This window comes from Mercenaria mercenaria, unplaced genomic scaffold, assembly GCF_021730395.1.
Source record: "Mercenaria mercenaria strain notata unplaced genomic scaffold, MADL_Memer_1 contig_4273, whole genome shotgun sequence".
NCBI classification, from domain to species: domain Eukaryota; kingdom Metazoa; phylum Mollusca; class Bivalvia; order Venerida; family Veneridae; genus Mercenaria; species Mercenaria mercenaria.
This window is the reverse complement of record NW_026462490.1, coordinates 8,203-28,419: the sequence shown is the minus strand read 5'-3', so window position 1 is coordinate 28,419 and position 20,217 is coordinate 8,203. Positions and strand designations below refer to the sequence as shown.

Genomic DNA, 20,217 nt, shown 5'->3' with positions numbered 1-20,217 from the left:
TTTGAAATAAGGGCAGCAGTTTCACAAAAGAAGATTTTTTTTAATTTCCACCATATACATATAGGGAAAAGTAACCACGCCTCCCGGCAGCCATGTTTTTTGACGAATCGGAATACACAAGAACCATTTGTGTAAAATTATTTTAAAATCGGGCAAGCAGTTTCACACAGGAAGTTTTTTAAATTTTCCACTATATAAATATAGGGGAAAGTAACCACGCCCTCTGTCAGCCACGTTTACGAATTAAAATAATTTGAGCAAGTTTGGTAGAGGGCATCACAAGGACCACTTGTGATAAATCATTTTAAAATCAAGGCAGCAGTTTCAAACCTTGTCAAGCAGATTTTTTAAATTTCCATCATATACATATAGGGAAAAGTGACCACGTCCCCTGGCGGCCATGTTTTTTGACGAATCGTAATAATTTGAACAATCTTGGCAGAGGGTATCACAAGAACTATTCGTGTTAAATTATTTTAAAATTGGGCCAGTAGTTTCACACAAGAAGATTTTTAAAGTTTCCACTATATACATATAGGGAAAAGTGACCACGCCCCCCTGGCGGCCATGTTTTATTTTTTTTTTTTTTCGACGAATTGGTAAAATTTGAACAATCTTTGGTAGAGGACCACCCAAGGAACATCCAGGCCAAGTTTCATTAAAATCCATTCAGTGGTTTTGGAGATGTTGTTTAAACACAATTGTTCACGACGGACGGACGACTTGACGGACGGATGGACGCACGACGGGTGACGGACGCACGACGGGTGACGGACGCCCGGCATAGCGTTATCACAAAAGCTCACCATGAGCACTTTGTGCTCAAGTGAGCTAATAAAAAACGACAAACAATATCTTCAAAAACAGCAACAATATATCGATCTGTCAGTGTGTCTTGGTTGGAAACAGTTGCTGTTACAAAGATTTGTTTGTTGTTTTTTCCCCTAAATATTCAGGCTAGAATTATAAGAAATATTAGATGAATTTCCACTTTACCATGCAATTATGGCTGTTCAGGGTCACTGTGACCCTGACCTTTGACCAACTGACCTCAAAATCAAAAGGGGTCGTCTATTAGTCATGACCAACCTCCCTATCAACTTTCATGATCCTAGGCCCAAGTGTGCTTGAGATATCATCCGTAAACCGTTTAATTGACCTTTGATCAACTGACCTAAAAATCAATAGGGGTCACCTGCTGGACATGACCAACCTCCCTATCAACTTTCATGATCCTAGGCCCAAGCATTTTTGAGTTATCATCCGGAAACCAATTGGTCTATGGACCGACCGACAGACATCTGCCAAACAATTTATCCACCTTCTTTGAAGGCGGGGGTGCATAATAAAGTACAGAATTGAAGTTTTGTTGTAGTATTTTACTGATGTTTTATTAGTATTGTTTTAGTTCATTTTCATGATAATATTTGCACATGTTCTTTACCAATAAAGTAGTGTACATAATTAGTACCTAGAGATGCTTTTGAGAAAAGCACATGACTCGCACAACTGCCCCTATGAAAATGTTTAGTTTCTCTAGATGGCTTAGATGAATGGACCCAGTTAGACGGCTTGGACGAGTGGACTCAATCAGTAATTCAAGGGCCATAATTCAAAAGTGCCTCAGCGGATTTGGCTAGTTATCGAACTTGGCCGAGGTCTTATGGTCAAACACATTTTGTTTAAGTTTGGTGAAGATCGGATGAGAAATGTTCGACTTAGAGTGCGGACAAGCTTTGTGACAGACAGACAGACAGACTGTGGAGTAAATAAGTCTCCCACACCACTGTGTGGTGGGAGACATAATTAAACAAGAGTGCCAGAATGTTACAATATACGCCCGTCACAGCAAATTTCTTTACACTAGCACCTGTATTTGCAAAGGGAATTTTAATTTTCTAGTTGTTTACAATGTTTTTTTTTTAGAAATTATTGTAATTCTTTTATTTTTCTAAGTCCACAAAGGTAGAGATACCTTAAAATACACCCAAAATTTGAAAGTAGCATCAATGTTGTACCACAGAAAAGTGGTCTTGGTTTTTCCCTACGGACAATTATAAAAAAGTTACAATGTAAGTTATTTATAGTAACAATTAAGGGAAGTTAATCTTTAAAGAGAAAAAAAAAATCAAAAAAAAAAAATTACAAGTCCACACAAAAATCCTTACCAGGTAGAGATAGCTCAAAATACACCTCAGAATTGGATGTAACATGCATGTTGTACTACAGAAAAGTGGTCTCGATTTTTCCCTACGACTTGTAATGAAAAAGTTACAATATAAGCTATTTATAGTAACAGCAAAGGGAAGTAATTCAAAAGAAGGGACCAGTGCATGACACTCCGTCTCATGATGGTGTATTATTGTGCCAAGTTACATCAAAATCCCTCCATGCATGAAGTAGAAATGCTCCGGACAAAGTCATTCTTGTATCTGACCATTGGCCTCTAAGTGTGACCTTGACCTTAGACCTAGGGACCTGGTTCTTGCGCATGACACTCCGTCTCATGCTTGTGAACATTTGTGCCAAGTTGTATCAAAATCCCTCAATGCATGAAGAAGAAATGCTCCGGACAAAGTTTTCATTCTTGTATCCTTGACCTCTAAGTGTGACCTTGACCTTACCCCTAGGGACCTGGTTCTTGCGCAAGACACTCCGTCTCATGATGGTGTACAATTGTGCCAAGCTACATCAAAGTCCTTTCATGCATGAAGAAGATATGCTCCGGACAAAGTTTTCATTCTTGTATCCTTTGACCTCTAAGTGTGACCTTGACCTTAGACCTAGGGACCTGGTTCTTGCGCATGACACTCCCTCTCATTATGGTGAACAACTGTGACAAGCTACATCAAAATCCTTCCATGCATGATGAAGATATGCTCCGGACAAAGTCATTCTTGAATTTTTCATTCTTGTATCCTTTGGCTTCTAAGTGTGACCTTGACCTTAGACCTAGGGACCTGGTTTTTGCGCATGACATTCCGTCTCATGATGATGAACAATTGTGCCAACTTTCATCAAAATCCCTCCATGCATGAAGAAGATATGCTCCGGACAAAGTCATTCTTGAATTTGACCTTTGACCTCTAAGTGTGACCTTGACCTTATACCTAGGGACCTGGTTCTTGCGCATGACACTCCGTCTCATGCTGGTGAACAACTGTGCCAAGTTTCATAAAAATCCCTCCATGCATGTAGAAGATATGCTCCGGACAAGGTCTGTGGACGCCGCCCGCCCATCCGCCCGCCAGGGGCGTTCCCATAATACGTCCCGTTTTTCAAACGGGCGTATAAAAATTGTTTGTTTCCGGTATCCCGACCTACTCTAAAGTTTTGGCCCAATCATCAATGTTTTCATGGCCTTCGAGAATATTTTTTCAACTTTTCAACAAATAGTTGCAAAACTGCACTTTTCATGCTTGAAACATGGTCGGTAATGCTAGAAATCAACTAATATCCCCCTTATTTGTATTCATTTTGTGACAAATATAATTTCCGAAGTCTTATTTTCTCCAAAAAAAATCCTACCTACCCCAATTTATTTAGCATGTTACCGGACTTAAAGTGTTTTTCAGATGGGTAATAATAGAATTGGTTATTTATTTCAACCTATATAGGATATACATATATTGAGAAGATACTAGTAAAGGATCTACATGTCTTAAGTTAAAACAGTATGCACCGGTCTACAGAGAGCACCAGCCAAGTCTACCGACAAAAACTGGTAGGCTCGGACTTGACAGGACATATATTTGAAGACTGTTCCATAGCCTGATGGTCCTTGGGAAGAAGGATGTAGCATGGTAGTTGGTCTTAGAATGTGGGATTAAGTAATTCAGATTTCTAGTATGGAGGAGGTGATGGTTATCCACTGCTACAAGGTTGGTTTTTTATTTTATATAGGACATGATCAGGGAGGCATGGTTTCTACGTTGTTCAGGCGTTTTACAGTTGAGAGTATTGATCATGTCTGTGACACAACTGGTGTAACTGCAGTCATTTATTACATAACGGGCAGCTGACCTTTGGATCATTTCTACTTTATTCATTAAATATTTCTGCCAAGGACACCAGACTGTAGAACAGTACTTTACCTGAGGGCGGACATAGGCTTTATATGCAGCTTCTTTGACCTGTGCATTATGGTTTTAACATTCCTTTTAATGAAGCGGACCTGGTATGATTGGCCTTGGGGGTGATACTGTTAATATGGGGGCCCAGTTGAGATCCTTAGTTATAGTGACACCTATATAGTAAGTATTTGGACTGATCTGCTTATTTAAGTAGGGTATTGTGTAAATTGTAGGGGTAAAGGATAGGTTTTCTCTTTCTATGTATCGTTAAGATTTCACACTTATTAGGATTGAACTCCATGGCCCAATCCTGTTCCCATAACTCTAGTAAGTGCAAGTCATGCTGTAAGCTTTCTGCTGAAGACTGAGATGATATGGTAAGGTAGACGATAGTGTCATCATGTTCCATTTTGAAAACTATTTTCATATGGGTCACTTTCCTGAGATATCTGAATCATAAAAGAAGCCATCCGATAAACCGAATGAGAAACGTAAATATATATAATAATGTATGTAGATAATATACATTAAACCTTTTTCTTTTACACATCCGTGTGGTAAGAATATTGCATTTTAAATAGGGTAAGCTGACTGTAAAGCTACACTTATGTCCTATTACTATCAGTTAAAAACTAGGAGATGCAAAGAAACGCACGCTTTGCATTAGATTATATGAATTTTTTCTTATATCAAAATACATAATTATTCATCAACGTTATGCGCGTACATATTACACAGTGTACACTTCGAATGTTTGCCCACGTCAATATTTGTAATAATTAGAACTTCGTGATTTTGGATGTTTGTAAAATAAAGTGAGAGATAATGATTGTTAATTCTTTAGAGATACATGTAAAATTCTGATGTCAGTTGTAAAACTAACGAAGAGAAAATTGACTTTGCACTGCTCACGGAAACATGGTTTTCAGATAACAAACAACATCAATTCGAAACTTCTGACTTAAATCAAAACGGCTATAAAATCAGTGTAGCGAACAGAAAGAACAGAGTCGGGGGTGGTATTGCAGTCACGTGCCGTACAGGAGTGAATATGCGTAGACTGTCCATGGGAACTACACAGACTTTTGAATTGGGCGTCTGGCAACTTATTCTTAAAACATTACTGTTCATTTGGTCGGCATTTATAGATCTCTATCAGTGTCGACTCCTGCTCAATTTGTCCCAGATTTCTTTCAGTTTATGGAAGACACACTCCCAAAGTTTACAAATATCTTGGTAATGGGTGACTTCAACCTACATATAGATGAAAACAGCAGCACAATTTCAGAATTCAAAAATTCGTTATGTGCTATGGGTCTAGAGCAACATGTCAACTTTACTACTCATACAGCTGGTCAAAGTCTGGACCTCGTTATTACTGAAGCTGCAAATGGTGTTAACATTTTATCTTGTGAACCTGGTTTATTTGTATCTGACCACTGTGTTGTAAATGTGTTTCTAAATATACAAAAAGAAAGTATAACTAGCAAAACAGTGGAATTTCGAAATTTTAAAACAGATCAATCACGAAGAATTTTCAAGAGACCTTGCATATATATCGGTAATTAGTGAAGAGTCGATTCTTTTGTCGATCGGTTTGAAATAGAAATAGAATCAGTTCTTGATAAACATGCACCACTGACACAGAAAACTAAGATCTGTCGGTCACCTAAACCATGGTTTAGCGTCGACTTACTTCAACTTAAAAGGTCATTACGTAAAGCTGAACGAGTATGGAGAAAATACCGGGAACCGTACCAACTTGACACTGTAAGAAAGCTACGTCTCAAGTATCATTATGAAATTCGTAAAGAAAAAAGATCAGTTCTTAGTGAGAAAGTGGTAAATTCAAAAGGCGATTCCAAAAAAAAAATGTACAAGTTGGTATCGGAACTCACTGGAACAAAGTCTGAAAATCCAATGCCCGCTGAAGAAAGTAACATTACATTGGCAGAGAAATTTGCAGATTTCTTTTTGAGCAAAATTGAAAAGATCCGTGAATCACTTGGAAATTATGAAAGTTACGTACAGAAAAAAGGGATGTTCCACGTTTTGAGGTTTTCATAGATCTAAGTGAAGCAGAAGTGAAAAAATTGATAAATGAACTTCAAACCAAATCCTGTGAGCTTGATAAACTACCCACAAAAATATTAAAGATGCATCTCAATGAATTGGTCCCTTTAATAACTGACTTGGTTAATTTGTCATTACGTCAAGGGATTTTTCCATCGAAGTGGAAACATGCGATAGTCAAGCCTTTGTTGAAGAAGGTCGGACTCGAACTTGTGCTATCCAATTATCGCCCTGTGAGCAATTTGCCATTTCTATTGAAACTTATAGAGAAGCAGCTCTTTTCTTATTAAATAAACATGCTAGTGAATACCATCTTCTTCCCAAGAATCAGCCAGCGTATAGACGCTTTCACTCATGCGAAACGGCTTTACTCCGATTAACCAGTGACTTGTTGGAAGGCTTGGAAAATCAGGAGGTCAGTGCTCTAATTGCACTGGATCTGAGTGCCGCCTTTGACACTGTTGACCACGATATTTTAGTGCAAGTGTTACACTCTCAGTATGAGCTATGTGGTACAGCTCTCAACTGGATTGACTCTTATCTTAGGCCACGCAGTTGTAGTGTAAGTGTAGAAACTGCTGTTTCAACTCCACGCCCATTACAATGTAGCGTTCCCCAGGGTAGCTGTTTAGGCCCCTGGCTCTATCTCACTTACGCAGGAACTCTATTTAATGTCATTCCCCAGTCAATATCTGTGTATGGGTTTGCTGATGACCATATTGCCAACAAACGCTTTCGACCAACTTCAGTTGAAAATGAGAAACAGGCTATTCAAGAACTTGAAAACTGTGCATTCACCATTGATAACTGGATGAAAAAAAACAAACTTAAAATGAATACGTCAAAAACCGAATTCATCTTATTCGGTAGTAGATAGCAACTTCACAAATGTTCAATAACAGAAATTGACATTGCTGGTGACAAAATCAAATCAGTACATGTATAAGTACCTAGGGGCATTCTTAGATGAAAATCTTAGTTTTAAGGATCATGTCAAGAGAAATGTCAAACCGCAATGGTTAATTATCTTAGAATCAAAAATATTAGAAAATACCTTACTAAAGAGGCTACTGAAATTCTGGTATTATCACTGGTCATTTCACATATAGATTATTGCAATGCAATATTTTATGGTATTCCTCACTGTGAAATTCAGAAAATGCAAAGGATACAAAACATGTGTGCCAAACTCGTTTTAAGACTCAGCAAGTACGACAGTTCAAAACAAGCTTTGTTCCGACTACATTGGCTTCCTATCAAAGCTAGAATTGAATTTAAGATTTTAACTGTCATGTTTAATTGTTCAATCGGCCAAGCTCCATCTTACTTGACTGAATTATTATCGGAACAAGCACCAAAACGTAGCTTAAGGTCTTCAGACTCTGTTACAGGTTGTTACGAGGTACCATTCAACAAACGTAAAACGTTCGGCGACAGAAGTTTTCAAACTGTAGGGCCAAAACTATGGAACAAACTATCAGTAGAGGTGAGAAATTCTGATTCTGTAGACACTTTTAAGAAAAAGCTCAAAACACTGTTTTGTTAAAAGCTTTGAATCATGGTTCTGATTATTTCTCTGTTGGTGGACTGTATATGGTAGAGACGCTGAGTATACTCTACTATGTAGTGTGATCGACGTATGCTTTATACGCAATGTTGTAATTTGCACTGTACAGTAATTTTGTCAAATATGTCGTGCTTCATTGTTTGATAACATTATGTATATCATTTATCATGATTTTTCTTCTTTTTTTTTTAATTTAATGTACAACGCCAGTGAATATACTATGTGTAAAATTAGGCGTTTAATCATATAAAGCAGTTTCAGTTTCAGTTTCAACGGCTGCTAGCTTTGTATGAATCGTATGTCACCTTGGCGTGGGAAATTCAGATCATGGACAGGCTCTTATTCCATTAATATCCTGTAATTCAGTAGGGACTATCAAATTTAGAAATGCAATAAAATTGGACATTGTTCAAAAAGTGCAAAATAGTGATTCTGGCATGTTGTTTTTAATGGATGGTGTAAAACTTTCGTTTTGATAACTTTCTGTATTCTTGTATGAGAGTCCTGATCTTGTCATTAATTAAAAGCACAAAACATGCACACAATTTATAAAATGGCCGCCCTGATTCTGCTCATCAGGGAAATGCAATATTTAGACTCGCTACATGTAAGCCTGGCCGTGCCCAAAATTGTCGAATCTAAGTGAACCCTGCTACCTGAAGGAAAATCTGCCAAAATTAAATTTCAAAAGAACTGTATAAATTGATCGGTTTCACATACCTTAGAACCTGTTGTTCGATATTTTAAATTTTCGGGGGACTGAAAACGCTAACTGATGACACAGCACTCAAAAATGTTACGGTGAGGACACATCGAAGCATGAAAGTCAATATACATGCATACGATTTTTTGTAGATGCTAGCACCATTAACAGTGTTAACAGTGTTCTAGTGCAGAAGAAGCATCATTTCTATCATTATTAAACAACGTAGCGTATATTTAGCCCACCAGCTATGCATTTCGTCTACCGAGGGGGGGGGGGGGGGGGGGGGGGGGGGTTCGGACGGGGGGGACATGGGAGTGAGGACATTTTATTTCCGCAAAATGATACAAAAATTGCCCTTATATCATTCCTAATGACAAAATATGTCACAGGGTTCCCACAAAGCAGAGAAAATAAAATTCCCTGACTTTTCACTGACCAAACTCCAATTTTCCCTGACCAAAACTTTCGCGTTCTTGGACGCTTTCCAGGTCATCTATTGATAAATGTGGCCTCCATTCTCCCCATCAGCCAATCCTTACCGCGTTTCTTATTATATTGATAACTAAAGGGTGTAAACATAGTTTGTTCTAGTTTAACAAATCACTATATTATTTTAGTTTGATGTGACAGACTACAAGAAAGGTCCATACTATTCACTAAAAGACTACCTATGATCAAGTTTTGGATTTATCTACTGTGTCTGTTCAGACAAATGTACATAAAAAATTGCCTTTATTCAGACATGGTATTTTTTCACATAATTAATAGGGGTAGTCTGTTTGTAGACTTATTAGCATATGTATGTTGCAATATATTCAAAAGTTGTGTGTTTCAGTATTTCAAGTTTGCATTCTACAAATAATGATTAAAGATCTTACATAGAATCATTAAAAGCAGAAATGCCTGTTTATTTTCAAAAGTTGAAAATTCAATACAATAAATAGTATTCAGCTTAAATGCTTCAACATATCAGTATTAAATGACTTAACAAATGTAAATGAAAAAACAAATCCTTTACACATTTTTTCGTGCTGATTTACTTTTCCAGCAGTAACAGACTTTACTTATACCCTTTATATGTACAATGGTATTAGTGTTTCGATTTCTTTTTTGTTTAACTTTCAATTTTTAATTGTTTTTCTATGATGCCAAATAAGTCCTAATATCCACCCTAAGTATGAAATTCGTTTGCATCTTTTCTACAACTCTTAATCTTTCAGTCTTTCTCTGTCAGCTGAATTCTAAACTATTACAGGGTAAAATTAAGATGCTGCAAAGAATTTTATTAAAATAGTCCTTTACTTTTAACAAAATCGACCACTAATAACCATTCAAACTTATTAAACATTGACCTTCCATAAATACTAGTTTTGATCTTTACTAAGAAGTGTTGACCAAAAGACTAATTATTGGTCTATTTAAATATAAAATAAATCAAAATAGCAATGTTTTGCACATTACAATCTGTAAGCAGTAATTTGAGTAAAAAAGGTAAACATGTAAGAATGGTATGTAATAAGTTTTCTTAGGTAACTTTTCCATACAAACATAAATAACAGAAAAGAACAGTTTAATAATGGCTAATATGGTATAATGATGAAATAAATTTGCAACTATGCAGGACTACACAGTTCATAGCAAGTTAAAAATAATTTTGTTTGACAGACTGTATGTCTTTTTAAATGTTTGGTTTAGCCAAAAGAAAAGAAACTGCCTTTGCCTTTTATTTTCATTCTTTTTACTTTTTATACGCCCGTTTGAAAAACGGGACGTATTATGGGAACGCCCCTGGCGGGCGGGCGGGCGGGCGGCGTCCACAGACCTTGTCCGGAGCATATCTTCTACATGCATGAAGGGATTTTGATGAAACTTGGCACAGTTGTTCACCATCATGAGACGGAGTGTCATGCGCAAGAACCAGGTCCCTAGGTCTAAGGTCAAGGTCACACTTGGAGGTCAAAGGTTAAATTCAAGAATGACTTTGTCCGGAGCATATCTTCTTCATGCATAGAGGGATTTTGATTAAAGTTGGCACAATTGTTCATCATCATGAGAAGGAGTGTCATGCGCAAGAACCAGGTCCCTAGGTCTAAGGTCAAGGTCACACTTAGAGGTCAAAGGATACAAGAATTAAAACTTTGTCCGGAGCATTTCTTCTTCATGCATAGAGGGATTTTGATATAACTTGGCACAAATGTTCACCACCATGAGGCGGAGTGTCATGCGCAAGAACCAGGTCTCTAGGTCTAAGGTCAAGGTCACACTTAGAGGTCAAAGGATACAAGAATGAAAACTTTGTCCGGAGCATTTCTTCTTCATGCATAGAGGGATTTTGATATAACTTGGCACAAATGTTCACCACCATGAGGCGGAGTGTCATGCGCAAGAACCAGGTCTCTAGGTCTAAGGTCAAGGTCACACTTAGAGGTCAAAGGATACAAGAATGAAAACCTTGTCCGGAGCATTTCTTCTTCATGCATAGAGGGATTTTGATATAACTTGGCACAAATGTTCACCACCACAAGACGTAGTGTCATGCGCAAGAACCAGGTCCCTAGGTCTAAGGTCAAGGTCACACTTAGAGGCCAAAGGTCAGATACAAGAATGACTTTGTCCGAAGCATTTCTTCTTCATGCATAGAGGGATTTTGATGTAACTTGACACAACTATACACCATCATGAGACGAAGTGTCATGCGCAGTTCCCTTCTTTAGAATTACTTCCCTTTGTTGTTACTATAAATAGCTTATATTGTAACTTTTTCATTACTAGTCGTAGGGAAAAATCGAGACCACTTTTCTGTAGTACAACATGCATGCTACATCCAATTTTGAGGTGTATTTTGACCAGTCTCTACCTGGTAAAGATTTTTGTGTGGACTTACAATTTTTTTTTTTGATTTTTTTTTTTTTTTTTTTTTTTAAGATTAACTTCCCTTAGTTGTTACTATAAATAACTTATATTGTAACTTTTTTATAATTGACCGTAGGGAAAAACCAAGACCACTTTTCTGTGGTACAACATAGATGTTACTTTCCAATTTTAGGTGTATTTTAAGGTATCTCTACCTGGTAAGGAGTTTTTTTGTGGACTTAGAAAAACAAAACACTTAGTTATTACTAAACAACTACAAAATTAAAATTCCATTTGCAAATACAGGTGCTAGAGTAAAGAAATTTGCTGTGACGGGCGTATATTGTGACATTCTTGCACTCTTGTTCACAACTTTATTCTCCTGCTTTTGACTTCTGGTTCTAAATTTCCCTGACTTTTCCTTGACTTTTGCTAAATTTCCAAATTTCCCTGACCAATTACAAAATTCCCTGACTTTTCCCTATCCTTGAAAAAAAAACTTTTTCCCCTGACTTTTCCCTGACCGTGGAAACCCTGTGTTAAATCATGCCAGAAAATGATAACAAGACAGCCAAGATGGCTCTAGGTCGCCCACCTGAGAAACACACCATAACAGTGTAAACATGTTTTTCCTAGTGATTTGATGGAAACAAATTTTCTGAACAATTTTCATAAAGATTGGACTGAAAATGTGGTCACTTAAGTGTAAACAAGTATTCTCTTCAATTTGACCTAGTGACCTTGTTTTTGTGCCAAGATGACCTACATTCGAACTTGACCTAGATTTGATCAAGGCAATCATTCTGACCAAATTTCAAGAACCTCAATTGAAAACTACAGCCTCTATCGCATACAAAACGTTTTTCTTTTATTTGTCCTAACGATTAAGTTTTTGACCACAGATGACCCATTTTCAAAGCTGGTCTTACTTTCATCAAGGCTATAATTCTGACCAAATTTCATAAAGATCAGTTGTAAAATACAGTCTCTATCACATACACAATGTTTTTCTTTGATTTGACCTAGTGTCCTAATTTTGTACCACAGATGACCCATATTTTATCTTGACGTAGAGTTCATTAAGGCAATCCTTCTGACTAAATCTTATGAATATCCAGTGTAAAATGCAGCCCCTATTGCGTACACCATGTTTTTCGTTATTTTGACAGGGTGACCTAGTTTTTGACCCTAGATGACCCATATTCAACCTCGACCTAGCCAAACATTCTGATCAAATTTTATGAAGATCCGGTATAAGATGCAGCCCCTATTGCATACAAAATGTTTTCTTTATTTGACCTAGTGACCTAGTTTTTGACCACAGATGACCCCATATTCGAACTTGACCTAGGTTTCATCAAGGCAATCATTCTGACCAAAATTCATGAAAATCAATTGCATAATACAGCCTCTATCGCATACACAAGGTTTTTCTTTGATTTGACCTAGTGACCTACCTTTAGACCCCGGATGATCCATTTTCGAAACTGGCTTAGATTTCATCGAGGTAATCATACTGACAAAATTTAATGAAGATCAGTTGAAAAATACAGCCTCTATCTCATACACAAGGTTTCAGTTGATTTGACCTAGTGACCTAGTTTATGACCCCAGATGATCCATTTACAAACTTGGCCTAGCTTTCATAAAGGTAATCATTCTGACCAAAATTCACGAAGATCAATTGAACAAGAACTGTACGTAAGACAGCCAATGCTCGCCTATTCGAAATATTGTGCCAGGAGCAGGAAAATAGTACCCTAAATGTTAAAATACATGTATCTATAGAGTTTCAGTCCAGTATCTGCATTAGTTTTAGATACAGTAACTTGCATGCAAAACTTGAACCAGAAGATTTAAGTTCAAAAGGCGACATAATTTGATCAAAATGCAGGTCAGAGTTATGGTTGATGCAACAACTAGTTTTATAACCCCGAAGGCACATGTGAAGTTTCAATTTAATATCTGCATCTGTTTTGCAGATAGTAACTTGCATGCAAAACTTTAACCAGAATTTTCTAAGTCCAAAAGGGGCATAACTTGCTTAAAATACATGTCAGAGTTATGAAACTAGACCTACTGAGGTTGGTAATAGATCTTGAAAATTTATATGCCTATACGTAATAGCTGTATGTACTTGCACACAAAACTTTTACCAGGATTTTCTAAGTCCAAAAGGGGGCATAATTTGGCCAAATGGAGGTCAGAGTTACAGGACTTGATGCTATCAACTATTTTCATGACCCCGAAGACATATGTGAAGTTTCAATTCAATATCTGTATTAGTTTTGGAGATAGTAACTTGCATGTAAAACTTTAACCAGGATTCTCTAAGTACAAAAGGGGGCATAATTTGGCCAAAATACATGTCAGAGTTATGGTACTTGACCCAGTGAGGTTGGTAATTGACCTAGAAAAGGGAAAAAAGTTTCAAATCTATATGCCTTTTAGTAAAAGCTGTACGTACTTACACGCAAAACTTTAACCAGGATTTTTTAAGTCCAAAAGGGGGCATAATTTGGCCAAAATGCAGGTCAGAGTTATGGAACTTGATACTATCAACTAGTTTTATAACCCTGAAGACACATGTAAAGTTTCAATTCAATATCTGCAGTAGTTTAATGAGATAGTAACTTGCATGTAAAACTTTAACCAGGATTTTCAAAAGGGGACAAAATTTGCTCAAAATACATGTCAGAGTTATGGGACTTGACACAGTGAGGTTGGTAATTGACCTAGAAAAAGAAAAACAAGTTTCAAAGCTATATGCCTTTAAATGAAAGCCATATGTAGTTGCATGCAAAACCTTAACCAATGTGTGACGCCGACGCCAGGGTGAGTAGAATAGCTAGACTATTCTTCAAATAGTCGAGCTAAAAATACAGCCTCTATCGCATACACAAGGTTTTACTTTGATCGGACCTAGTGACCTTATTTTTGACCCCAGATGACCCATTTTCGAACTTGGCCTAGGTTTCATCAAGGTTATCATTCTGACAAAATTTCATAAAGATAAGTTGAAAAATACAGCCTCTATCGCATACACAAGCTAAATGTTGACAGACGACAGACAGACAGACCGACAGACGACGGAGGTCGGACATTCAGCGATCATAATAACTCACCTGAGCAATGCCAATAAAAGCTAAAAACGGATGTATTTTACATTCTTTGTCTTGTAGCGACAAATTGTAAATTTTGGCTAAATTTGTGCGTTAAGGGTGGGCAAGTTTAGACGCTGGGCATACAGACTTCTTTTCATGCTATTGAAAACATTTTTATCTGGTTTAATTTGCGAAAGATATATAAAAATTCAGAACTAGTAAAACCGTCTTTTGTTCATTAATTGAAAAATCTTAAGGTAGCAGGGTACACTTCGAATTTTGGCACCCATCAATATTTCTAATAATTAGAACTTCGTGATTTTGGATGTCTGTAAAATAAAGTGAGAGATAATAATTGTTAATTCTTTAGAAAATTTAAACAGCTGATAAATGTAAAATTCTGATGTCAGTTGTAAAACTAACGGCTGCTAGCTTTGTATGAATCGTATGTCGCGGGAAATTCAAATCATGGAAGGGTTCCATGCTTGCTGATTGATAATCAGGAACATTTTTGCTATTTTGTGAAAAAGCGAGATGGATGGGCCCCCATTGCATTAATATCCTGTAGTTCAGTAGGGACTATCAATTTGAGGAATGCAATAAAATTGGACATTGTTCCTGCAACTGGATCTTTACAGGCTGTTCAGAAAGTGCGAAAAATTGGTGATTCTGGCATGTTGTTTTTAATAGATGGTATAAAACTTTCGTTTTGATAACTTTCTGTATTCTTGTATGAGAGTCCTGATCTTGTCATTGATTAAAAGCACAGAATATGCATACAACTTATAAAATGGCCACCCTGAATTTGCTCATCTGGGAAGTGCAATATTACGACTCGCTACATGTAAGCAAAATTTTCGAATCTAAGTGTACCCTGCTACATGAAGGGAAATCTGCCAAAATTAAATTTCGAAAGAACTGTTAAAATTGTGCGGTTTCATATAGCTTAGTACCTCCTGTTCGATGTTTTAAATATTCGAGGGACTGAAAACGCTAACTAATGGCATAGCAGCTCAAAAAAATGTTACGGTGAGGACACATCGAAGCATGAAAGTCAATATACATGCATACGATTTTTTAGATTCTAGCACCATTAACAGTGTTCTAGTGCAGTAAAAGCATCATTTATAGCATTATCAACCCACGTAGCGCATATTTAGCCCACCAGCTATGCATTTCTTCAACCGGGGAGCGGGGGGGGGGAGGGGGGGTCGGACGGTGGGGACCCCATGAAATAGGAAAATAGGGGGTGGGGACATTTTATTTTCGCACAATGATACAAAATTGCCCTTACATCATTCCTAATGACAAAATACGTTAAATCATGCCAGAAAATGATAAAAAAAAAATTTTTACACTCTTTGTCTCGTAGCGACAAATTGTAAATTTTGGCTAAATTTGTGCGCTAGGGTGGGCAAGTTTAAACGTTCACATACAGACTTCTTTTCATGCTAATGAAAACATTTTTATCTGTTTAAATTTGCGAAAGATATATAAACGTTCAGAACTAGTAAAACCGTCTTTTGTTCATTAATTGAAAAATCTTAAGGTAGCAGGATACACTTCGATTTTTGGCACCCATAAATATTTGAAATAATTAGAACTTCGTGATTTTGGATGTCTGTAAATTGAAGTGAGAGATTATGATTGTTAATTCTTTAGAAAATTTAAACAGCTGATACATGTATGTAAAATTCTGATGTCAGTTGTAAAACTAAGTATGAATCGATGAGTCACCTTGGCGCGAGAAAATCAAATCAAAAAAGGATTCCGTGCTTGTTGATTGTTACTTAAGAACATGTTTGCTATTTTGTGGGGAAAAAACGAGATGGATGGGCCCCCATTCGATTAATATCCTGTAGTTCAGCAAGGACTATTAAATTAAGAAATGTAATAAAACTGGACATTGTACTTGCAACGGGATCATTGCAGGCTGTTTAAAAAGTGCAAATTTGATGATTTTGGCACGTTATTTTTAATGGATGGTGTCGTTGAAAACTTTCGTTTTGATAACTTTCTGTATTCTTATATGAGAGTCCTGATCTTGTTATTAATTAAAAGCACAAAACAGCTTACATGCACACAATTTATAAAATGGCCACCTTGATTCTGCTCATTAGGGAAGTGCAATATTACGACCCGCGATCGCTAGAGCTATATGTAAGCCTGACCGTGCCCAAAATATTCGATTCTAAGTGTACCTAGTCCAAATAATTGTACTCAAGAGTTGAATATCTTAATATGTTTTTGACTTGTCGATATATGTAGACAACGTAAAATATCAAAATATAAAATCGGTCTACCAGAGGGCCGAAGTCTCATTAGTTAGACTAAAAGTGTACCCTGCTACCTAAACTCTAGTCAGTGTATTGTACGCTCCAGTTTACTACCTATAGTTATATTCGATCTTGCATTTAAGGCTGATCACTACCAAATAGAATGTAAGCCTCCGCAGGTTTTTTTACCAAATAGAATGTAAGCCTCCGCAGGTCTAGTCACAAGTAGTCCAAATATAAATAGTACTAATCTTTTTTCCTTTCCTAGTGCATTTTCTCAGCAGCAACGTGCTTACTTTTACCCTACCGCGTTTCAGTATGTATCACTTTGCATTCTAATGAAATCGGCATGTTCCTATCGCATGCTAGATAAAAATGGCGGCCGTAAGAATTTAATGTCAGAAAAGAGAAATTGAAAGAAGCGAAAAGTAGTAAATTCAGCGGGTTGTATGTAACGAACTGTAGTTTTCTTATATAAAAGTTTAACACCCCCTTTTCTTTTTGTTTTTCTAAAGTAGCGATCTAGTTCTTTATGGGAATATAAGTCTCTGAAAATCTGATATGCTAGAAAATGTCGAAACACCGTTATGAAGTGAGTGGATTTTATATGAAATAAAGAACAGCTGGATTTAGTGGTGTTCAGCCTTAACGGCTGTGAACACGCATGCCCGGTGACACAGGGAATTTCCGAAAACTGTCGAAACCGAAAGTACATCTAAAATATCACAAACAGAAACACTAAACTATCATATATCACGAAGTTATAAACAACTTTATTTTTTATGTTATGTTCAGTTTGATTTTTTTTCAATTTGTAAAAAATAAAGCTGATTTTATCAATGATTTATCAACTGATCAACATCTGACATTGTAGAGTATCGTGTTTCATTTTTATTACCCTTTATAAGTTTTCTGTTTGCTGATAGATCTAACTTGATGTTACAGATTTGTATACATTTTTAAATAATAGAGCTATATTAAATTTTTTGACCTACCTTCTGTGTTACACTAGATCTATAAAGTTCCATACCGACATCTCTACTTGGGTGTATAATCCAGGGAAGCGCTGTGGGTCCCAAACAAGTTAGGAAGAGTCTATTCTATTAATCTGGGAAATCTGTTTTCGGTCGACATTCATGCTATCATTAGGTCTTGTATTTTGAGTATTTGAAAGGGGTTTAAAATTAAAAGTGCAATGAGCAGGGTATAAATGGATGAAAGACATTCTTATCTAAATCCATGGAGGTGATATAGATAATCACACCTGTAAACGTATGCTAGAGTGGAACAGCGTTTGTTCAATGGAATAGACTCTTCCGTGCAACAATTCACGTGATATTTTACCGATATGCGATTGGCTTATCACATTTATGGAACGCCGCTTTTGCAATACAGCTGGAACAGACAAATGCTTGTGACCTGAATTCATTTAGCACATTCTCTAATTCAGCCCCTTATGATTCGGATAGATTGTATGATGATTGTATGATGTTTTTCTGTTTAAGAACTATAAATGAATTCCAGACATGTCCTAGAATTTAATAGGTAGACTGAATTATAGAAAACATTTACTTTAACTGATGTTATTCTTAACATGCAGTAAAACTATTTTCACACGAACTGGCTCCTGTTTAATAGTTAGATTATCTTATTAATGTTGAATATTGAGAGCTATGACATTAGTAATAAGAAATGAGCTGCGCCATGAGAAAACCAACACACATTGATTCTCCACTAAACATGCAAATTAGTGAAAATCCAGTCCCACGTGTGCATTTGCTAATACAACTGTAACAATGTATGTTTAAACTTTTATACATGTCAAACTATTGTACAGTAAGTAGAATCATATCAAATTATAATGTGTTTGACACATTTGAGCGAACTACAACTTCATAATGAGCTACATATGGACGATTTTGCCTTGTCCCCCGCTCGGATGCATACATTTGTGCTGAAATAATGTCACTTTACAATTGTGTATGACAAGAATAAGCTCAATTTTCCTACTTATTTGTTTCAAAAATTGAGTGGAAAGACATTTTACCTGTATAAAAAGGCTTTTGCATAAAGTGTGGCTGCTAAACTTTTGTCCCTTGAAAATCGGATAGATACGTTACCAAACTTTGGAGAAGCCAGAGAACCACATGCATGCACCTGATATGCTTTAATATTATGTTTTAAAAACCATAAGTTGTTATGTTTCTCCATGTAATGATCAAACTTTTTACCATGCAATTGCAAAAACAATGATATTGTCTAACAGGCAACATTATGTGAATAATCATTTAAATCGGAAGAGATACGTTACTACTCTTTCCAACCAAGTATCATTTACCATTACAAGTCCATTAGAAATATTGATACACATTAAACATTCACACATTTTCTACGTGACTGAAGGTCTTTTTTGTAAATGTGACAACAAAAATGGATCTATAAATTAATTTTTCTTTTTTGCACAATAGATACGTTACCAACAGATACGTTACCGATTTTTATTGATCGAGCCTTTGGTTGACTTTTTCACGTGTTTTAATAATGTTGTGTGATTATTTTTCTGTCACAGTACGAGAGGGAAGCTACATATTGTTTTGAAATCCATTTTTATGATTATTTTACTTAAAACTTGGATATTGAACTGATACGAACCTGGATAACATGGTAAGTATAATTTTTCTAAAGCTTTGTATACAATAATGAAAAAAATAAATATTGTATTTACCTGGTAATATTATGATATAAATATATGTATATATTCGAACTTGGTTACCATGATTTACAGTCAAATAAAAAAAACTGTGCCAATGTCACTATTGGTAACGTATCTATCATTTATTGTAAAGTATCTGTTTCATATTAAGTAGTGTGTTTTACTACAGGATACGACTAGATATTCTTTTATATTTTTGTATAGATTATAAAACTTTAACAGTAGATAAATTTCTAATATCATTTATATCTTTGATTCAGAAACAGGGCCGTGTTAGGGGCAATAATTAGAAAATACATAACCATTCTATGCGTCGTAATGTTATAATTTGCAAATAAAAATAAACCAAATCTAATTTCAAAAATTTTCATAAAAATGGCGAACTCGGAGTCGAAATGCATTGGCCTTGCCATGAGAAAAAGAAACAATTAAACGTCACAAATCTACATCAACTAATGGTTTATAGGAGAAGTCATGAAATGTGAAATTTGCCTCCTTTCTTTAGCTGATATGGTCATCAAGCATGATGTGAAGTATAAGTAGCAAAAACTTGCTGACGACTTGTGGGTTACATTAACTAACGTCATTTGTAATATAGCATCTCTACATTTATTGGCAGATCACAAAGGACCATGCACTTGAATTAATTGGAGCCAAGTTAAAATCTATGCAAAAATAGACAATAGATACGTTACCACCACTTGAAACATTAAAATTGAAAGTATGTGTCCGTTTTTTAATCTAAAACTACTTTTAAACACTTACATTGAATATTCTTATAGTGCTAGCAAGTAAATTTGTTTTCATTGTTCATGGTTTTAATATTTCACATCTTTCTAAAAGAATATTATT

The 20,217-nt window shown here is 36.1% G+C and overlaps 1 protein-coding gene across 1 annotated transcript in view; it reads right to left on the bottom strand.

Annotated features, from left to right (window-relative positions):
* The window catches only part of LOC128553754 (uncharacterized), a gene marked incomplete at its 3' end in the record, with an annotated part of 56,514 nt that extends 37,590 nt beyond the window's left edge, over positions 1 to 18,924 (bottom strand). The window contains exon 1 of the mRNA XM_053534930.1: positions 17,648 to 18,924. The remainder of the gene's footprint in view (positions 1 to 17,647) is intronic.
* Between the last annotated feature and the right edge of the window lie 1,293 nt (positions 18,925 to 20,217).